We start from the raw sequence: 22,463 nt of genomic DNA, 5'->3' as shown, positions 1-22,463 counted from the left end.
AGCCTCCACATTAATCTCCTCACAGAGGTCTCTGGCAGTGGCTTGAGCAGAAGCAAATCCGGTGCTTCTGTAGCTGATCTAGACGCTTCATATCTGATACCAGCCTGATATCTGATACTAGCCTTGTACCAGCCTGATATCTGATACTAGCCTTGTACCAGCCTGATATCTGATACTAGCCTCTACGCCTGTACGTCACACAGCCTGAAACACACTGCTACACAGAGCTGCCTGTACGTCACACAGCCTGAAACACACTGCTACACAGAGCTGCCTGTACGTCACACAGCCTGAAACACACTCCTACACAGAGCCGCCTGTACGTCACACAGCCTGAAACACACTGCTACACAGAGCTGCCTGTACGTCACACAGCCTGAAACACACTGCTACACAGAGCTGCCTGTACGTCACACAGCCTGAAACACACTCCTACACAGAGCCGCCTGTACGTCACACAGCCTGAAACACACTCCTACACAGAGCTCCCTGTACGTCACACAGCCTGAAACACTCTCCTACACAGAGCTGCCTCTACGCCTGTACGTCACACAGCCTGAAACACACTCCTACACAGAGCTGCCTCTACGCCTGTACGTCACACAGCCTGAAACACACTCCTACACAGAGCTCCCTGTACGTCACACAGCCTGAAACACTCTCCTACACAGAGCTGCCTCTACGCCTGTACGTCACACAGCCTGAAACACTCTCCTACACAGAGCTGCCTCTACGCCTGTACGTCACACAGCCTGAAACACACTCCTACACAGAGCTCCCTGTACGTCACACAGCCTGAAACACTCTCCTACACAGAGCTGCCTCTACGCCTGTACGTCACACAGCCTGAAACACACTCCTACACAGAACTGCCTGTACGTCACACAGCTTGAAACACACTCCTACACAGAACTGCCTGTACGTCACACAGCCTGAAACACACTCCTACACAGAGCCGCCTGTACATCACACAGCCTGAAACATACCGCCGCCTCTACGCCTGTATGTGTTTACTATTCTGGAAATGATAGATATTTTAGTTGATGAAATACTTTTTCATTTCAGTGATCTCTGACAAATTCCAATCTGGCTTCCGCAAACTCCGCTCCACTGAATCTGCCCTTCTCAGAGTATCCAACGATCTCCTGATGTCTGCTGACTCTGGTGAATGCTCTGTTCTGGTCCTGTTAGACCTGAGCGCAGCGTTTGATACGATCAACCACAGCATCCTTTTGGACAGGCTCTGGGAACGCTCTAAGCTGGTTTGCCTCTTATTTAAGGGAGAGAACATTCTCTGTGGCTGTGGGTCCTTTTAAATCTGACCCCACCCCCTTCTCATGTGGGGTACCACAGGGATCGGTGCTAGGACCACTCCTTTTTGCCATTTACATGCTTCCCCTAGGCCTCCTCATCAATAAATTCACCGGCATTAAATCCACTGCTACGCAGACGACATACAACTACTCTGCTCTTTTAAGCCTGACAATTTGGAGAAACTCAGCCTTCTCCAGGAGTGCCTGCTCGGCATTGAGAGCTGGATGGGGAGTAACTTCCTCCAGTTAAATGCAAAAAAAACGGAGGTGCTGATCGTAGCAGCTGAAAAGACTGCAGCTAGAGTGGGCACTAACTTGGGGTCCCTTAAAGACAACATACGTCCCCACCTCAGAAACCTGGGTGGTGTCTTCGACCAGGCCATGAACCTAGACAAACATGTCAAAACACTCACACGCACCTGCTTCTTTCACCTCAGAAACATTGCAAGTAGCCAGGCTACTCACAAGGTCAAAAAAATCATGTCACATCACTCCCATTCTGGTATCCCTGCACTGGCTCCCGGTACACTATAGAATTAACTTCAAAGTCCTCACTTTCACTTTCAGAGCACTCAATGGCCAGGCCCCTATCTACATCACAGAACTCATCCATCCCTACACCAACACCCGCTCACTCAGATCTGCCGATCAGCACCTCCTGGTGGTCCCCAGGTCCAGGCTGAAAACAAGGGGTGCTCTGGAACGCCCCCCCCCCCCCCCCCCCCCGACCTGCGAACTGCCCCCTCTGAAAACTCTTTTAAAAAACAACTAAAAACACATTTGTTCAGACAGGCCTTTGGTCATACATAGGCACTTTTTCTTGTCCTCACTGTTCCTATAGTTTTGTTTTTAATTAGTGACTCATGATTTTATCCAAATTCTTTTATTCTACTTTTTTATCTGGTTTCACTGTTTTTTAACTGCTGTCTGTTGTTGTTGTCATTTATTTCTGATTTTGTTTAGTTGTGTTTTTTATATAAGCTGTAGTGTAAAGCACCCTGTGCATTCATGCTGTGAAGGGTGCTATATAAATAAAAGGCATTCATTCATTCAGTATGACCTCGATAAAAAAAAAATTATAATAATTAAATAAAAAAATCAACAACAAAAAATAGTTTTTTGCCCTCTCCAGCCATTGGCACCCTAGGCGATTGCCTAGCTCGCCTATGCATAGAAACGGCCCTGGCTCTACCTCTCGAGCCACTGTTAGATGGTATTACAGATTCTGCCTTTAAGCCTTCGTACTAAAATGTCTGTAGGCCTATGTATGCAAATTGTGGTACTAGGGTGCTTTGGATACATTCTGAATAAATAGAGAGGGGGTAAATATCCACCAAGTGGCATACTGTGTATGTTAAAACTGTATGCTACAAGGACCCAACATACTAGACAAAAATCTATCCAATATCACAAACAAGTTCAATGCATAATGCATTATTTGATCTACAATATTCAATTAAGTGTGATTAAGTGAGTAAATTCAACATTATTACCATCCATACTGCAACAGCACTCCACGCAGAAAAATAAAGGAAAACAAGCCGTAGTAAAAAAAAAGATTCATTGCTAGAGGAGCAACCGCTCTCAACAAATGCTTTGAATCCATCTGCAATAGCTAGCTGTTATGATCTGGTAGTAGATAGAATACACCCCGCAGCTAGCAGAGCTTAGCTTCTCCAAATCCTACAGGGGGAAACGGCGGTACACGTAGACCCGGGGTCTGCCTTCCATCACAGTTTCCCGCTGCCGCATTGTGTTAATCTAAGACTCTAATCTGCTGCTAAATCAGGCTTTAGGAGCGAGGAGACGCGCCGGTTGAGGCGACAGGGACTGGGGCGAGTCAGACCTGTGGAGCGTGTGTGTGGTGTGTGTGTGTGTGTGTGTGTGTGTGTGTGTGTGTGTGTGTGTGTGTGTGTGTGTGTGTGTGTGTGTGTGTGTGTGTGTGTGTGTGTGTGTGTGTGTGTGTGTGTGCGTGTGTGTGTGTGTGTGTGTGTGTGTGTGTGTGTGTAATTATGCATGAGTAAGACAGTTAGTGCTGTGCTGGATGTCTGTGGAGGACTAACAGATGGTTATATCATTCCCTCCTTCCCTTCACTTCTGGTAAACCTCTGGATTACTGATGCACCGGTACACACACACACACACACACACACACACACACACACACACACACACACACACACACACACACACACACACACACACACACACACACACACACACACACACACACACACACACACACACACACACACACACACACACACACACACACACACACACACACACACACACACACACACACACACACACACACACTTACATTTAGTCATTTAGGTGACGCTTTTATCCAAAGCGACTTACAAGTTCAGCAAGACAGCAAGAAGGGTACAACTCTATCAGCTGAGTAACAATGTTCATCAAAGTGTTGCGTGTTACAGTGTAGGTTAGTTTATTAGGACTTACTGCATGACAGTAAGGTTAGTCAGGGTTAGATTTAATTTAAATTTTTCTTTATATCATTTCAGATAATGGTTGAAGAAGTGAGTCTTTAGTCGACGGCGAAAGATTGGACGGGATTCGGCTGTCCTAACTGGGATGGGTAGTTCATTCCACCATTGTGGGGCAGGGACTGAGAATAGGCGGCTTCTCTTTGATGACCCTCCGGGAGCTTGGATAGGAGTAGGTCTGAGGCGACCAGAAGATGCAGAGCGTAGGGGTCTTGAGGGTGTGTAGTTAGAGACCATTGACCGGAGGTAGGCGGGAGCGGTTCCCTTTGCCGCACGGTATGCTAGGTCGAGGGCCTTGAAGCGGATACGTGCAGCAATGGGGAGCCAGTGCAGGTCCCTAAGAAGTGGGGTGACATGGGCCGACTTCGGTAGGTTTGAGATCAGGCGGGCCGCTGCGTTTTGAATTAGTTGATGAGGCTTGGTGGCAGTGGCCGGGAGGCCAGCTAGAAGTGCGTTGCAGTAGTCGAGGCGGGAGATGACTGTTGATTGGACGAGGAGTTGGGTGGCTTCTTTTGTCAGGAAGGGGCGTATCCTTCTGACGTTGCTCATGAGGAATCTGCAGGTTCTGGTTGTCGCTGCGATGTGAGCAGAGAAGTTCAACTGGTCGTCGAGGACAACACCAAGGTTCTTGGCGGTCGGGGACGCGGTCACAGCTGCATTCTCGACTGTGATGGAGAGGTCGGTCAGGGGGGAGGATTTGGCCGGCAGGTGGAGCAATTCTGTTTTGCTTAGGTTCAGTTTGAGGTGGTTGGTCGTCATCCAGGTGGAGATGTCGGACAGACAGGCCGAGATCCGCTCAGAGACGTGGATATCTGAGGGAGGGAAGGAGAGGAAGAGTTGAGTATCATCGGCATAACAATGATATGAGAAGCCATGAGACGTGATAATGTTACCCAGTGATTTAGTGTAGAGGGAGAAGAGAAGGGGTCCTAGGACCGAGCCCTGGGGGACACCCGTCCGGCGGGGGCGGGTGGCCGACAGAGTCCTTCTCCATGACACTTGGTAGGAGCGGTCGTTGAGGTATGATGTCAGCCATGTCAGCGCAGATCCAGCCACTCCCATTCCTGCGAGGGCCGCGAGGAGGATCTGATGGTTGACTGTGTCGAAGGCTGCAGATAGATCTAGGAGAATCAGGACAGAGGAGAGGCCTTTCGCTTTTGCTAAGTGAAGTGCCTCTGTGACCGCAATGAGGGCCGTTTCTGTGGAGTGGCCAGTCCGGAAGCCAGACTGATTGGGATCTAGGAGATCATTCTGTAAGAGATAAGCAGTAAGTTGGTTGGATACAGCACGTTCAAGTATTTTAGAAAGGAAGGAGAGAAGAGAGACAGGACGATAGTTGGCTATGACGGTGGGGTTCAGGGTTGGTTTTTTTATGAGGGGCGTGACTCTGGCTTCTTTTAGGGAGGTGGGGACCACCCCAGAGTTGAGTGAGGAGTTGATGGTTGCAGTTTGGAATCGGAGGATGTCCGGTGCTATGGTCTGGAGGAGTGGGGAGGGTAGCTGGTCCAGCTGGCATGTAGTCGGACGGTTCGACGTTACCAGTGTCAGGGTCTCGGCTTCTGTAATGGGAGAGAAAGATGACAGAGTGAAGGATGAGGTTCTCGATTCAGCGTTTGGAATGGGTGGGGGTTGGGAGAAGGAGCTGCGGATGTTCTCCACTTTTTCCTCAAAGAAGATCGCAAAGTCTTCGGCAGAAAAAGATGAGGGAGGAGGGGGTGGGGGGGGGGGGGGGGGCGGGTGAGGAGGGAGGACATGGTAGCATGCAGTTTGCGAATATTCTTGGCAGAGGCCTCGATCCTATGGTGAAAAAAAGAAGCTTTGGCATTAGTAATGGTTTTGGAGAATGTTAACAAGAGGTTGTGATATGTGTCGATGTCAGCAGTGAGGCGTGACTTTCTATACTTCCTCTCAGCCGCTCTCAGGACCTGTCTTTGTTCTCTCACTGCATCCGTCAGCCATGGACTGGGTGGGGAACGGCGGGCAGGTTTCTCAACGAGGGGACAGAGCTTGTCGAAGGAGGTTGCAAGGGCTGAGAGGAGGGTGGAGGTTGCCATCTCTGTGGGGAGAGCAGAGAAGGTGTCACTCAAAGGTAGAGCGGATATTATGTCAGAGGAGAGGGTGGAGGGGGATAGGGAGGGCAGGTTACGTCTGAGTGAGACGGTTTGAGTTGGGGTGAAGACCTTTCGGTTAAGCATGAGAGTTAGTGAGAAGGATATGAAGGAATGGTCAGATACATGTAGGGGCGTTACCGTGGTGTTAATGATGCTGGAGTTACGGGAAAATATGAGATCCAAGGAGTTGCCTGCTTTGTGGGTGGGAGGCATGGCAGTGGGAGTCAGGTCAAATTGTTGTAGGAGGGAGACCACTGGGACCGACTGAGATGAGTCAGGCAGGTTGAAGTCGCCCAATAGAAGGAGCGGGGTACCATCTTCCGGTAAGGAGCTTAGAAGCATGTCCAGCTCATCTGTGAAGTGATCGAGGGGACCTGGAGGGCGATAGAGTGTAACAATGGTGAGATTGAAAGGATTAGAGACAGATACTGCATGATATTCGGTATACACACACACACACACACACACACACACACACACACACACACACACACACACACACACACACACACACACACACACACACACACACACACACACACACACCTGAAACACACTCACCCACACCTCAGTCACCCATACCTGAAACACACTCACCCACACCTGAAACACACTCACCCACACCTGAAACACACTCACCCACACCTGAAACACACTCACCCACACCTGAAACACACTCACCCACACCTGAAACACACTCATCCACACCTGAAACACACTCACCCACACCTGAAACACACTCACCCACACCTGAAACACACTCACCCACACCTGAAACACACTCACCCACACCTGAAACACACTCACCCACACCTGAAACACACTCACCCACACCTGAAACACACTCATCCACACCTGAAACACACTCATCCACACCTGAAACACACTCACCCACACCTGAAACACACTCACCCACACCTGAAACACACTCACCCACACCTGAAACACACTCACCCACACCTCAAACACACTCATCCACACCTGAAACACACTCACCCACACCTGAAACACACTCACCCACACCTGAAACACACTCACCCACACCTGAAACACACTCACCCACACCTCAAACACACTCATCCACACCTGAAACACACTCACCCACACCTGAAACACACTCACCCACACCTGAAACAGTATGTCTCAAACACACTCATCCAAAACAAAACCACACCACAGCATGCAGGCAGAGTTTACCACCTCCAAAACAAAACCAAGGTCCTCCAGCATTTTGAAACAGCTGACGGCGTTACCTGTGAAATGGCTCCAGCGCGTAGTAATACACCAGCTTTTTCAGAAACAAAATAGTGCCAAGTGATAGATACTGTAGCAGAATCCATACTGGTGGAGGATCATGATTGTGTGTTAGAAATAGGGTAACCGTTTTGCAAAGGGTTGATTGCTTACACATGATGGCTTATGTAATTGTAGACACACTAATCAGGTTTAAGCACTATACAAATGCAGCAGGTGAGTTCACCTGTCTTCAACTAAAATGGAAGGAGAGTGAAGTACACAGAGAATGTGCAAATATACAATACATTCACCAAACACTACACAAGACCAATGCTGCTGCAGACTGATGCAAATATAATTTATGTCTCTCCATATACCCAAATCAATCAACATGTCAATATGGAGAATCACAACATGTCCCAGTTTCTAAGAAATTCTCTGTCCAGATTCAGCTAGGCGAAGTGATAATGTAATGTCTAGTATTTTCTGTACTTTATTTTCCTTTTATTTTTTTTACTGCAATTGTAACCTGTATACAGTATTTATTGTATTAGTTTGTCTGATATTTACCAAGCTTACAGTGTTGTGCACACTACTGTAGTAGCATGAAAACTTGTTTTGTTGTGATTCTCCATGTTGACTGATTTGGGTATATGGAGAGAAATACATTATATTTTCATCAGTCTGCAGCATTGGCCTTGTGAAGTGTTTGGTGAATTTATTGTATATTTGCACATTCTCTGTGTACTTCACTTCACAGTACTCTAATCACTAAGAAGTAGAATTGCACACACACACACACACACACGCACACACGCACACGCACACGCACCACACGCACGCACACAGCACGCACGCAGCACGCACGCACACACACACACACACACACACACACACACACACACACACACACACACACACACACACACACACACACACACACACACACACACACACACACACACACACACACACACACACACACACACACACACACACACACACACACACACACACACACACACACACACACATACACACACACAAACGGTCTCAGGCTTCACGCTGTGGCGGGCGAAAGGGCAAAAAACATTGTATATATGTTAATGTCTACGTTTTACATTTTCGCCAAAAATATGTACGCTTTTCATTATCATCTAGAGATGATACACTTATTTTGGTACTGTGGAGTAAAATTCATTCGTGGATACAGAAGTATAGCAGGAGATATATAGATCTCTGGTATAGATTAAAGTCCAAGGTATAACACTGGAGCACACAGATTAAAGGCAATAAACTTTATTTACAACTAACGTTTCGACGCAGGGCGCGTCTTCATCAGAGTCAGACGGTGTGGGGAGACAATCATTCACTTATATACCCTCCCAGCATTAACCCTTTCATTGCCGCACTACCAAACGGTTAACCCTTTCACTGGGACAATACACAGAATGTTAACCCTTTCACTGATGTAGCAGTACTGTCTATGTCATGTGGACCCCAGGAAGACTAGTTGTTGTCATGCAACAGCTAATGGGGATCCTATAATAAACTCAATAAACTCAATGTATGTTGTATATGTTACGATGAATTGCAAATGGGGGACCCTGATGTAAACAAGACGAAAGTCTTTCTCTGGTCTGCATCCCCTTAACAATTGTGTGTATTGAGCTGTACTGTATTGTAGCCATTCTGCAATCTGTTAATAAAATGTTCAATCAATCAATCACTGCCACACAACAGCAGGTTAACCCTTTACTATCACACTACCGACGGTTGGTGTGGCAGTGAAAGGGTTAAGAACTCTTTAGTCATAGGGAACACGCGGAGGGGTCGATAGCCTGCACCGAGGCAGGGTTCAAAATTAACCAATAATGAAAAAGGAAAAAAACAATTATACAAATACATATTCGTGACACCATTCTCCTCCATATCCTCTCATAATGAGGGACTCGCACCACATAGGCTGGAAGAAACGAGGAGGAGTCAATAGGCTGCAAATAGGCAGGGTTCTCAATCCACCAGTAATAGAAAAGAATAAACCATCAGTATAGTATCAATACATACACATTATATATCAGTGATGAATAACTTGTATCAAAACAAGCATTAGGCATGGGCTTAATAAAGAACAAGTCAGGCTTAGTTCCTCATTAACTCTTTAATTGCCAGACCCGAGATATCTCGGGTTAACTCGCCATGCGTTGGATGCCAGACCCGAGATATCTCGGGTTTTGGTAGTTTTTTCTTTTATTCGCTATTTTTATTCATCCGACCACTTCGAAAAACGCATCTGGCACACTCTATCCATAAATTGTGCCAAATTATGTCCGGGACCAGATGGACACCAATACTGGAAATCACGATCAGACAATTGGAATATTCTTTTTTGAATACCACCGACCACAGATAAGGACTATCTGACATAAATTTCAGCTTGATCCAACAATGTTTTCATATCCATCCAGCTGATCGGCTTCTGTAGTGTTCAACACAAATGCCGTTACTGGCCATCAAAGCATACAAAAAACGTGCATGCATCATGCATTTATGATGAAACATAATACCTATTATATACATTTGATTTGGAAATAGTAGCGTGTCCAGGCAAGAAACGCCAACGCTTATAGTAGAATTACTCGCTTCCCAGGAATTATCCCGGATCACTCTGAAATTATACTTATATTCACCACGGGATAACGTGCAAACGTATGCATGGAAACATTTTCTCTTTTTTGCATCTTGGACGGAAGAAAGTCACTGTAAAATGACCATAGTATTGTCCCCATAGCTATAATATAGAATATAGATATAGATCTCCAAACATAGTGACGCACAGTGAAAATATGTAATGGAAACCTGGCACGTTAGCTACAAGGCCAAGACTAATAGCTGGCACTGAATGAGTTAAGTCCTGACGGTTAAACTGTGTTGAGTTCGGTGATCCAGAACGCTTCTCTACAGAGCAATCTAATAATAATGTCTCTATGGGAAGGTGTAATATAAAATATATATATATAATAATATTTGGGGACCTGAGGGATAGTAAGACTGAAATCAATAATGTCCTACTCTTTGGAAAGGTATTTATTTTCAGATGTGAAATGGTCGCACAGTTGGTTGTAAAACACTTGAAAGGTTGTTGTTTTTACATAACGCGGTATGAAATACTTCCATTCATTCAATCTTTATTTTGAAAATGTACACAGAGGGGCAACCTCTGTGTACATCATCAACAATCATCAATCAATCAAATGTATTTGTATAGCACGTTTAAACATGACGCTTGTCAACCAAAGTGTTTCACATAGCTAAGCTAAGTACAAAGAAAAGTATAAAATAAACAGAAAAATAAAATAAAATCAACGGATAGACAAAGGAAAAACAGAACAACATGTCAACAAGTATGGCAAGAGTCAAAGTGAGTCAGGGATATAATATAATACAAAGTATAAGAAAGAGAAAACTGAAAAAAACTGAGTAATACAAATAAATAAAACTGTACTATAAGAATAGACAAATGGATTCCTTTAGTTTAAACCATTACACAGTCAAACACAGACACCAATTTGCCTACCGTGAGAACAGGACAGAGGACGCTATTGCCTCAGCGCTACATTCCGCCCTGTCCCACCTGGATGAGAGCAACACCCAGGGGTGTAAAAAGTGCAGATAGATTATACTTAACTGAAAGTATGGGTACCGTCTCAAAATCGTGCTCAAGTAAAAGTCAGAGTAAAAACACACTTGAGCAAAAGTAAAAAAGTTTCTACTTTTAAATGTACTAAAAAGTCAAAGTAAAAACTTTTTTTTTATTCCGGGGCAATTTAATGTTCCGTTTCGTCCTCTTCATTTACATTTACATTTACATTTAGTCATTTAGCTGACGCTTTTATCCAAAGCGACTTACAAGTTCTGTACGACAAGTCATCAGGAAGGGCACAACTCTATCAGCTGAGTAACAATGTTCATCAAGGTGTTGAGTGCTAGGTTAGTTTATTATGACAAGTGCATGACGGTAAGGTTAGTTAGGGTTAGATATTTTTTATTTTATTTATCACTCGTACTGTCGTTTGTGGCCATCTTCTGTAGCATGTCACTCTGACTGTCTATTCTTCTGATAGCAGGTGTTTAAATCAAAGATCCCCGTTTTCTAGTCTTGCACAAGGACAATCATCATGGGTATGGGCGGGTTAATTTTCCATTGATGGGGATTTGATTGGCTGTTTTTAAATAAAGTGCGGCCACAGGATTAATAACGTTAACGTTAGTTCGGCCAGAGAAACAAATATTAGAATTAAAATAGTTGGACGTCAAATGCGAGATTTGTACTTTGTACTTTGTAGGTCTGCATTTTAAATGTAAGGAGTAAAAAGCATGTTTTTTTTCTCTGAAATGTAATTAAGTAAAAGTACCCAATAATCCTTGAGTAAAGCACAAATCCCCCAAAACAGTACTTAAGTATTGTAACGAAGTAAACTGCATTTTGATGGGCCTAATAGCAGGGCCATTAGTATTCTGCCAGCAAATTTATGGAGGAGATTATGTTTAAACAAATTCAGCAATATTTTTCAGATAATGCCATCAACTCTTATTTCCAACATGCGTATAAACCTGGGTTTTCGACTTGTACAGAAATAAGCTAAAATGTAATAACTCTAAAACAAAAAGTCTGATAATAGGCACAAAAAACACTCTAAGGACAGATCAGAAGCTGAGCCTGTTGTTGCATGGAGTAGCTATTGAACAGGTAAAGGAGGCCAAGTTGCTGGGTGTGACAATAGATCAAACGCTGTCATGGTCACCTCATATTAATAAGATTATTGTCAAAATGAGTAGCAGTATTTTTTGCATAAGAATAGCAGCTCTCTTTCTCACAAAAACAACAATTAAACAAGGTATACAATCTCTTGTGCTATCCCGGATGCGTGAATATTTTCGGCAACCAACTTGTGTTTAGCGTTTCTCTGATTGGCCACTACGCCCATGTGACCGCCGCAGCGCGAGAGAGCTGCTGCGCGGAAATAGGCTGTCTATTGCCTCGCGCTGCAGCGCGGAAATAGGCTGTCTATTGCCATTCTCTAAGACAAACTCTAACCTTAACCAGCTCCTTAACAGCGCCTAAACTTAACCCTTCTAACTAGGGATGCTCGATATTGGCTTTTTTACCGATACCGATATTCCGATATTGTCCAACTCTTAATTTCCGATACCGATATCAACCGATACCAATATATGCAGGGTTTCCCCCACCCCAAAAAACGGAATCATTTCAGGTAACTAATAATTTCACTGGATATATATATAACAAATATTGTTATTGTTTTTCTTTTTTTTTAAACCGATACCGATATTTTCCGATATCACATTTTACTGCCGATATCGGCCGATAATATCGGTCGGCCGATAATATCGGACATCCCTACTTCTAACCATAAGCAACTCCGAAACATTGCCATTCTCTAAGACAAACTCTAACCTTAACCAGCTCCTTAACAGCGCCTAAACTTAACCCTTCTAACCATAAGCAACTCCGAAACATTGCCATTCTCTAAGACAAACTCTAACCTTAACCAGCTCCTTAACAGCGCCTAAACTTAACCCTTCTAACCATAAGCAACTCCGAAACAATGCCTAACCTTAACCAACTCCGAAACAATGCTTAAAGTTATGCCTAAACTTAACGGCGAAAGAATGCGAATGCACGTTAAAAAAAAATAAAAAAAAAATTGAAGGGAATCGAACTTGCCAGCAACAGGCCGTAGGATCCACAGCAATGCAGCGCTGCCAATTGAGCTAGTTCTGGATAGTAAAAAAAGGGCGGATTACTGCTACATAATGCTGCCGCGATGAGCCGCTCCGCTCTGCTGCTGCCGCGTCGCCGCGGGGGCGTGGCTAGACGCAAGTTGGGCGTGGCTAGACACAAGTTGGTTGCCTTTAATATTTAGGCATCCCGCGTGGACTACTGCCTAGCAGTTTGGTCCAGCTCTTCTAAGCAGGAACTTGACAAACTCCAGCTCGTCCAGAACAGGGCTGCACGCCTGGCTCTACAATGCTCAATGAGGAGCTGTGTGGAGGGCATGCATGCTGCTCTGTCCTGGATGATGGTGAAGGAGAGGCTGCGTGTATATTTTCCCTAACGGAGTTGCACTTCCGTGTTCGGTTTGCGCGATCTGATTGGCCACTGACGTTTTTTTCAGCGCCAATCGCGTTACTCCTAACAAACTGGTTAAGCTTGGCGACTCTTTCGAAGTCGCTCTCTTTCGAAGTTGGTTAGGGTTAGGGTTAGTTGGTTAAGGTTAGGGTTAAGGTTAGGGTTAGGGTTAGTTGGTTAAGGTTAGGGTTAAGGTTAGGATTAGGGTTAGTTGGTTAAGGTTAGGGTTAAGGTTAGGGTTAGTTGGTTAAGGTTAGGGTTAAGGTTAGGGTTAGGGTTAGTTGGTTAAGGTTAGGGTTAAGGTTAGGGTTAGGGTTAGTTGGTTAAGGTTAGGGTTAAGGTTAGGGTTAGTTGGTTAAGGTTTCAAGTTCAAGTTTCTTTAATAGTTGTCATACAGAAGTACAGAATACTTTCATACAAAATGCTTCTTACTGTTACGCTCCAGAGACTGTGCTAGACAAGATAGTATCAAATAACATAGTATAGCATGTAATTTTAGAAGAAGAAAATGAGGTCACAGTGTTCGGTATAGACATATGTACAATGTTCTGAGTTACCATATAATATACAATACTATGCAGTGTACTAATGTACAGTACTATATAGTGCAAAGCAGAAATGGGATGAGGTACAATTTAGGTACAATTTACAGTAAGGTGTACGAGTTGTAGTGCAATCCTTCATCAATAAATATAAAGTGTGGGGAGTGGGTGCTACAGTGTGTTTGTTTAAAGTGGGTGTGTGCTATAAAGTGTGTGGAGTGGGTGCTACAGTGTGTTTGTTTAAAGTGAGTGTGTGCGTGTGGATGTGTGTGCTATGTGCGTTTGGTGGTTGTTGTTGTGTAGTGTTCATTCATTGTTCGTTTAGCAGCCTGATGGCCTGGGGATAGAAGCTTCTTCTGAGTCTTTCTGTGCTCGCCTTGAGACTCCGGTATCGCTTGCCTGACCGCAGCAGTTCAAAGAGGCAGTTGTTCGGGTGACTGGAGTCTTTAATGATTCTCTTCGCCTTGCCCTTGCAGCGCTTGTTGTAAATGTTCTGGAGGGTGGCGAGCCCCCCTCCAATTGTGCGTTCGGCTGAACGTGTCACTCTTTGTAGTCTGCTTCGGTCTTGTGCAGTGCTATTCCCAAACCAGGAGGTGATGTTGCCGGTCAAGATGCTCTCTATTGTACATGAGTAGAAGTTCTTAAGGATCTTCTGACTGACTTGGAACTTCCTTAGGCGCCTGAGGAAGTAGAGGCGTTGTCGTGCCTTCTTCACAACACTGTCAATGTGTGTGGTCCATGTCAAATCCTCGGATATGTAGGCTCCGAGGTACTTAAAGCTGTTGACTCTCTCAACCGGTGCCCCGTCGATGCTGAGGGGGCTGTAGTCCTTGACCCCCGACCTCCTGAAGTCCACAATCATCTCCTTTGTTTTGCTGACGTTCAGGGAGAGGCTGTTTTCCTGGCACCATCCCGCCAGGACCTTGACCTCTTCCAGGTAGGCCCTCTCGTCGTTGGCAGAGATCAGGCCCACCACCACTGTGTCGTCAGCAAATTTGATGATTGTATTGCTACTCCGCTGAGCCACACAGTCGTGTGTGTACAGGGAGTAGAGGAGGGGACTCAGAACACAGCCCTGGGGGGCCCCTATGTTGAGGGTGATGGATGAGGAGGTGCAGTTGCCTGCTCTCACCACCTGGGGTCTGCCAGTCAGGAAGTCCAAGACCCACTGGCAGAGGTCATAGTTCAAGCCCAGGTCCCTGAGCTTGGCTATGAGTATGGAGGGGACTATGGTATTGAATGCAGAGCTGTAGTCGATGAATAGCATTCTCACATAGTTCCCCTGCCTCTTGTCCAGGTGTGATGCTGCTGTGTGCAGCACATGGGCTATGGCGTCCTCCGTGGACCTGTTGGGGTGGTATGCAAATTGCAGGGGGTCCATGTTGATGGGGAGGGAGGAGCAGATGTAGCCCTTTACTAGCTTCTCAAAGCACTTCATGGCTATGGAGGTGAGAGCTACAGGGCGGTAGTCGTTGAGGCAAGCAGGCTTGGATTTTTTGGGTACAGGGATAATAGTGGACTTCTTCAGGCAGGTGGGGATGACAGCCTGTTCTAAGGACAGGTTAAATATGTCAGTGAATACTGGGGCCAGTTGGTCGGCACAGACTTTTAGGACGCGGCCGGGGATGCCGTCCGGACCTGCTGCCTTCCTGATATTCACTTTTTTAAAGGTCCGCCTCACCTCATGCTCTGTTACCCTGAACACTGCGCCTCCATCAGCAGCCGCCCCCCCCCCCCCCCCCCCCCATTGCCGTGGCTTGTGAGCTGGTGTTGTTATTACCAGCATCAAACCTCGCATAGAAGGTATTGAGGTAATTTGCTAAGGAGATGTCACTGTTCAGTTTGAGGGAGGCGCCTTTGTAGTCTGTCATCGTTTTGAGCCCCTGCCACATAGCTCTAGAGTCAGCTTGTTCAAACTGGAGTTCAATTTTATCCCTGTAGCGCCGTTTGGCCTCTGACACTGTCCTCCTTACGTTGTATCGTGCCACCTTGTGGTCATTCATGTTGCCTGCCACTAGGCCATCGTTGTATGCTTTGGTGCGCTCTCTCAGAGCTTCACGGACGGATTTGTCTACCCAGGGTTTTTGATTTGGGTAAACTCTCATTTTGGTAGTGGGGATTGTTTCTTCCACCATAGTACAAACATAGTCCAGCACTGTTTCCGTGTAGACATTAATGTTATCTGTGTCGCGGAACACATTCCAGTCTGTGCAGTCAAACGCAGACCGGAGCGTCTCCTCTGACGTCAAATCCCATTTCTGCACCTCTCGCGAGACTACAGGAGTACTTTTGATTCTCTGTTTGTACATTGGTGAAAGAAAGATTGACGCGTGATCTGATTTACCAAAGCCACTATCAGAATGAGCCTTGTAGCCACCTTTAAATTGCGTGTAACAGTGATCTAGGATGTTACCGCCTCTGGTGTTGCAAGTCACATGCTGATAGAAGTCAGGTAATACCTTTCTCAGATTGGCGCTATTGAAATCACCCAGCACCAAAATGGCGGCGTTAACGTTTGCCGCTTGTATTCTATTTACCTCGTCGTGGAGTCTGGAGAGCGCGACGTTGTTACTGGCTTGCGGTGGAATACACACTCCTACAAGGATGATCGCCGTTAACTCCCTCGGGAGGAAGAAAGGACGACACTTGATGGTTATATATTCCAGGTCTGGGCAGCAGTGGTTGGATAATTCCTTCACGTTAGTTGGATCGCTCCAATTGTTGTTGAACATGAAGGCAATACCTCCTCCACGTTGTTTACCGGACTCTGCTGGCCGATCTTTGCGGTGGATAAAGAAGTGTTCGGCTGGTTGGATTGCGTGGTCTGGAACGTCCGGCGTGAGCCACGTTTCGGTGAAGCAGAGAACGTTGCAGTCCCTAACGTCTCTTTGGTATTGAATCCTTGCTCGGATGTCATCCAGTTTATTGTCAATTGATTGTACATTGGCTAGCAATATACTGGGCAATGGTGTTCGGTGGCGTCTGGATCTCAGCCTGTTACGGATCCCAGCTCTCTTCCCACGCCGTCTGGTTCTTTTGTTCCTGGGATCAAGGAACAAAGGATCTGGTCCTACTCTCCGGAGGATCTCCTCAGGCCATTGTTGCGGTTCGGAAAGCTGGTCCAGTGAGTAATCCAATCGGTAAGTTTCCCGTAATCCGATGTCTATAAGTGACTGGAATAGCACTGCAAAAGACCAAAGCAGACTACAAAGAGTGACACGTTCAGCCGAACGCACAATTGGAGGGGGGCTCCCCACCCTCCAGAACATTTACTACAAGCGTTGCAAGGGGAAGGCTAAGAGAATTATTAAGGACTCGAGCCACCCGAACAACTGCCTCTTTGAACTGCTGCCGTCAGGCAAGCGATACAGGAGTCTCAAGGCGAGCACAGAAAGACTCAGAAGTAGCTTCTATCCCCAGGCCATCAGGCTGCTAAACGAACAATGAATGAACACTACACAACAACAACCACCAAACACACATAGCACACACATCCACACGCACACACTCACTTTAAACAAACACACTGTAGCACCCACTCCACACACTTTATAGCACACACCCACTTTAAACAAACACACTGTAGCACCCACTCCCCACACTTTATATTTATGGATGAAGGATTGCACTACAACTCGTACACCTTACTGTAAATTGTACCTAAAATTGTACCTCATCCCATTTCTGCTTTGCACTAGATAGTACTGTACATTAGTACACTGCATAGTATTGTGTATTGTATATTATATGGTAACTCAGAACATTGTACATATGTCTATACCGAACACTGTGACCTCATTTTCTTCTTCTAAATTCATGCTATATTATGTTATTATGTTATTTGATACTATCTTGTCTAGCACAGTCTCTGGAGCGTAACAGTAAGAAGCATTTTGTATGAAAGTATTCTGTACTTCTGTATGACAACTATTAAAGAACTTGAACTTGAACTGACGGTCATACACATTAAATGCACCTACTGTTGGTACAGACAAAACTCTTAAAACTATAAATATTAACAAAAGTAAGCACAGTCTCGATGGAGCGAACAGAAAGGCAGCCGGTCGGTGCAGCGCCATTCTCAATTAGGGTTAAGGTTAGGGTTATGGTTAGTTGGTTAAGGTTAGGGTTAAGGTTAGGGTTAGTTGGTTAAGGTTAGGGTTAGTTGGTTAAGGTTAGGGTTAGGGTAACAGCCTGCTGGCGCGATTGTTAGGAGTAATGCGATTGGCGCTGAAAAAACCGTCAGTGGCCAATCAGATCGCGCAAACCGAACGCGGAAGTGCAACTCCGTAGGGAACATATACGTGCAGAGAGGCTGGCCTGCAGTCTGCTTTCATTCTTTAGAAATATTAGTATTTTAAAGAAACCATCATGTTTATATGCACAAATGATAGGCAACACGGCCTTCACGCAACACGGCCCTGCTCCCAAGTACAGTATAGCCCACCCCCTGACTCTTTTCTTTTAAGCCACAGATCCCATTGTTTTTGTTGTTTGTTTGTTTGTTTGTTTGTTTGTTTGTTTGTTTGTTTGTTTGTTTGTTTTTGTTTTCTGTTTTTTTGTTTTTGTTAATTTTCTTGTTACCACTTCATCCAATTGGACAGCACCTTGCTTCATTTATCTTATTTGTTTTTTCCTGTTGTTACTATACACATATATTCATCATTTATTTTCTAATTTCTATTTACCCTTTCTTTTATATAGCTTCTCTCTCCTTGTACAGTGTCCTTGAGTCTGAGAAAGGCGCTTCTCTCTTAAAATCCAATTGAGTATTATTATTATTATTATAGGCACAGTCATGATACCAGGCAGGTGCTGAAATGTCAGTTTACACTACCTCTGCCAAAAACAAATGCATTAAAAAGAACAGTCATTTATAGAGCTATAACATACTGGAACAGGCTTCCACAAAATCTCACAACATCAAGCAAAAACAGATTTAAGAAGTACATCAAGGAAAATAATAAACTGATTCTATACTGATTTTAATACAAATTTTTACTATACTGATTAGAATGTTGGTGTCTGAATGTCATTTTGTATTTTATAATATGCACTTTCCAATGGTGTGTTTTGCAATATGTGTAATATTGTATCTTAAAAATACTGTGGATGTTAAGGATATTATGATTTGACAGTTTTATGTAATGCTTTTTGGATATTTGTGTGCTGGATAATGTTTATTGGATGTTATTTTTGTATGTCTTGACCCCAGGAAGAGTAGTCTTCACCATGGTGAAGACTAATGGGCCCCTGGTTGTGGAGCCTGATGGCCACTGGTACGAATGCACTTTGCAATTAATTGAATGCACTTCCATTGACCAACGTACAACAACATCAACCTTCGACATAATACACATGAACAGAAGCATAATGTTAGCGACGATTTAAAGCACATTAACATATATAATGTTTATGAGCCCTTTCACCCGCTATATCATCCTAGCATCCTCGCAGTCGCAGTGCATTCAATATTGACCCTGTGAGCACATCTACCAGGGCTCCCTCAGCGAGAGGAGGGAGATGATTGTAATGATACTAAGGCAATCAAATGCCTTTTGATCTTTACAACATAGCCAATAGCCACACGAAGTCAATTAACCTAGTGATCTCTCTGGTCAATGTGGTTTACATTAACATATATTCATGCACTGCGTATGTGCATGCACACACACACACACACACACGCACGCACGCACGCACGCACGCACGCACGCACGCACGCACGCACGCACGCACGCACGCACGCACGCACGCACGCACGCACACACACACACACACACACACACACACACACACACACACACACACACACACACACACACACACACACACACACGCAGTGATAAAAAAAGAATAGCACTAATTTACGATACAATACTCACAATGTAATCACAGTGAGGGCGTGGTGCAACATGGGAGTAGAATCAGTGATAAAGTAGCTCTAGGCTTCTACATAACAAACACTGCATGGGTGTAGTGTTCAAGTTCAAGTTCCTTTTATTGCCACACGGCCAGGCCGATGGAATTCGAGCACAGTGCAGGTGGTAGCTGCGACAATACACCACAGTCCACAAAGACATAAGAAGACACATGGAACATAACATAACATAAACATAACATAACATAACATAACATAACATAACATAACATAACATAACATAACATAACATAACATAACATAACATAACATAACATAACAGCAGGGGGTAAAATTAGGAGGAGTTGGAGTTAAGTAGTTGTATGGCCTTGGGGAAGAAACTGTTGTTGAACCTAACCGTGCGACTGCCCAGCAGTCCCGGCGCCATGGGCGGGCATTAGGGGGCCGGGCCCGCCCACTGAGTCAGCTGTGCCCACCCTGGTAATTTTTTTTTTTTTTTTCAATCAAAGTCAGCTATCCAAATCCTTAGTCAGGGACAGCCCTAGTGGGCACTGATGTCAACAACAACACTACTGAAGCTAGCACGGCACTCTGTGAGAATTCATTTTCTACCCTCAAGAACGTCTTTACAGAACATCGCCTTAGTATGCTTCATCGACGCAACTAAGGCCAATTTAATTCAGTTGGCATTTGAGAAGGACTTAACAAAAAAGTTCAGGAATGAGTGGAGGGGCAGTGTTTTAAGAAGATTTCACTCTGTCCCCAAACACCGCTTGCCTCTCTACTAATGATGGTGAGTAGCCTGTGGAGGAATTTTTGTCAGTTCAGTTCAGTTTGTCAGTGAATTCAGAAGTGTTGAATAAATGGAGACTTTTCAAAGATATAGAATAGAATAGAATATAAATGTATTATCCTGAGGGAAATTTGACACTGCAAATCACTCAACATTAAACATTTAGACAGAACAAGTCACAAATAAGAATAACAAAACAAATGGCCTAAGAATAGAATTAAATGAAATAGAATAAAAATAGAATAAAAGATACAGTAAATAAATACAGTAAAAATATACTGAAGTCTACAGTAGGTGTAATAATGCACAGTGCTGTTTAAAAAGTAAGAGTCCAGGAAGATGGTAATTGTCACTCTGTGCTCAGTGATGCAGTGAGGCACAGTGATGCATTGTATAGTCTGATGGCTGTCGGAATGAAGGACTTCCTGTGCCGTTCAGTGCTGCATTTAGGTAGTGTGAGCCTATAACATGCTCCTCCTGTCAGCCAAGTCTGTGTATAGTGGGTGGGAGGGGTTTTCCCTGATGGCCTGGAGCTTAGCAAGGTTCCTCCTCTCCGCCACCCTCTCAGCTCCACCCCAACCACGCTAATGGCCTTCTTGACCATCTTATCCAGCCTGTTTGTGTCCCCTGCTCTCAGTCCGCTGCCCCAGCAGGTCTGTTATATATATCCGTTCAGTCTGTTTTTGTATAAGTGAAAGAGAAATTAGATTTTTCAATTGCCTCTCTGCTGTTTAGTTCAGCACCGTGGGCAGCGCCAAGCAAGCCACAGCGCCGCTGTCCCAGCTGAAACGTATAAAAGGGAACCTGTGTTGAAAAACCATTGTGCCCCCCCGAGAACATTTTATGCCCCCCCACTAATTTGTTTCTGCAGCCTGGTCTGCTGCCCAGTGACCTGAACCTCCTACCAGAGGGGAGGTGTTGGAAGAGGTGATGAGCTGGGTGCAGGGGGTCACTGATGATTTTGTGTGCGCGTGTGATGGTGTGATGTTTGTGTATGGAGTCCAGGGTGGGGAGTTTGCAGTTAATTATTTTGCATGCCCTGATGATCCTGTCTAGTCTGTGTAGTGTGTGTTTGGGTGTGTTGCCGTACCATACAGTGATGGAGAGTGAAATGATGTTTTGTATTATGGCTGTGTAGAATTGTATCATTAAAGTCTTCCTAACCTTGTACTTCTTGAGTTGTCTCAAGTGAAATAATCTTTGATTGGCTGTTTTAAGTAGATGAGTGGTGTGATGATCCCAGTTGAGTTTATTGCTGATGTGTGTTCCTAAGTATTTGAATGTGTCTGTGGCTGAAATGGGTTGATTATTGATGAGCATGGGTGTGATTTTCCGAAAGTCAATGATGAGTTCAACGGTCTTGCTTTCGTTGAGTATAAGGTTGTGTTCTCTGCACCATGTTAATGTCCGCTCCACCTCCAGCCGGTAGTCATCCTCCTTGTTGTTGGAGATCAGCCCTAGGATGGTGGTGTTGTCCGTGTGTGCAAATAAGTAATAATAATTAATAATTCATTATATTTATATAGCGCTTTTCTCAGACTCCCAACCTTGGGTTACGCAGGCTCAATAGCTACCATACACTGGCACCCGGCACACATCACACTACACTGAACGGCTCAGGAGACAGGGATTTATATCAGCCAATTAAGGGGAAGGGATGATTAGGTGGCCTTGATGTCAGAATGTGATGTCGGAATTTGGCCAGGAACGTCAGGGAATCCCCTACTCTTTACCATATTTTGTTTTCTATTTTATTTATTTCATGTTTTACATATATAGTTTTTGTTTTTTGTTTTGCATATATATATATATATTTTTTTCTTTTCTTTTTTATGTTTTAAAATAGTACACTCATTTGAGTAGTGGAAAAGGGGTAGGATTAAATAAGTGTATACTTCTTCCTACTCCTTTTCGAACATGTAG

Source organism: Notolepis coatsorum (genome assembly GCF_963971535.1).
Source record: "Notolepis coatsorum genome assembly, chromosome: 16".
NCBI lineage: Eukaryota > Metazoa > Chordata > Actinopteri > Aulopiformes > Paralepididae > Notolepis > Notolepis coatsorum.
The sequence above is the reverse complement of the archived record's forward strand: the minus strand, read 5'-3'. Positions refer to the sequence as shown.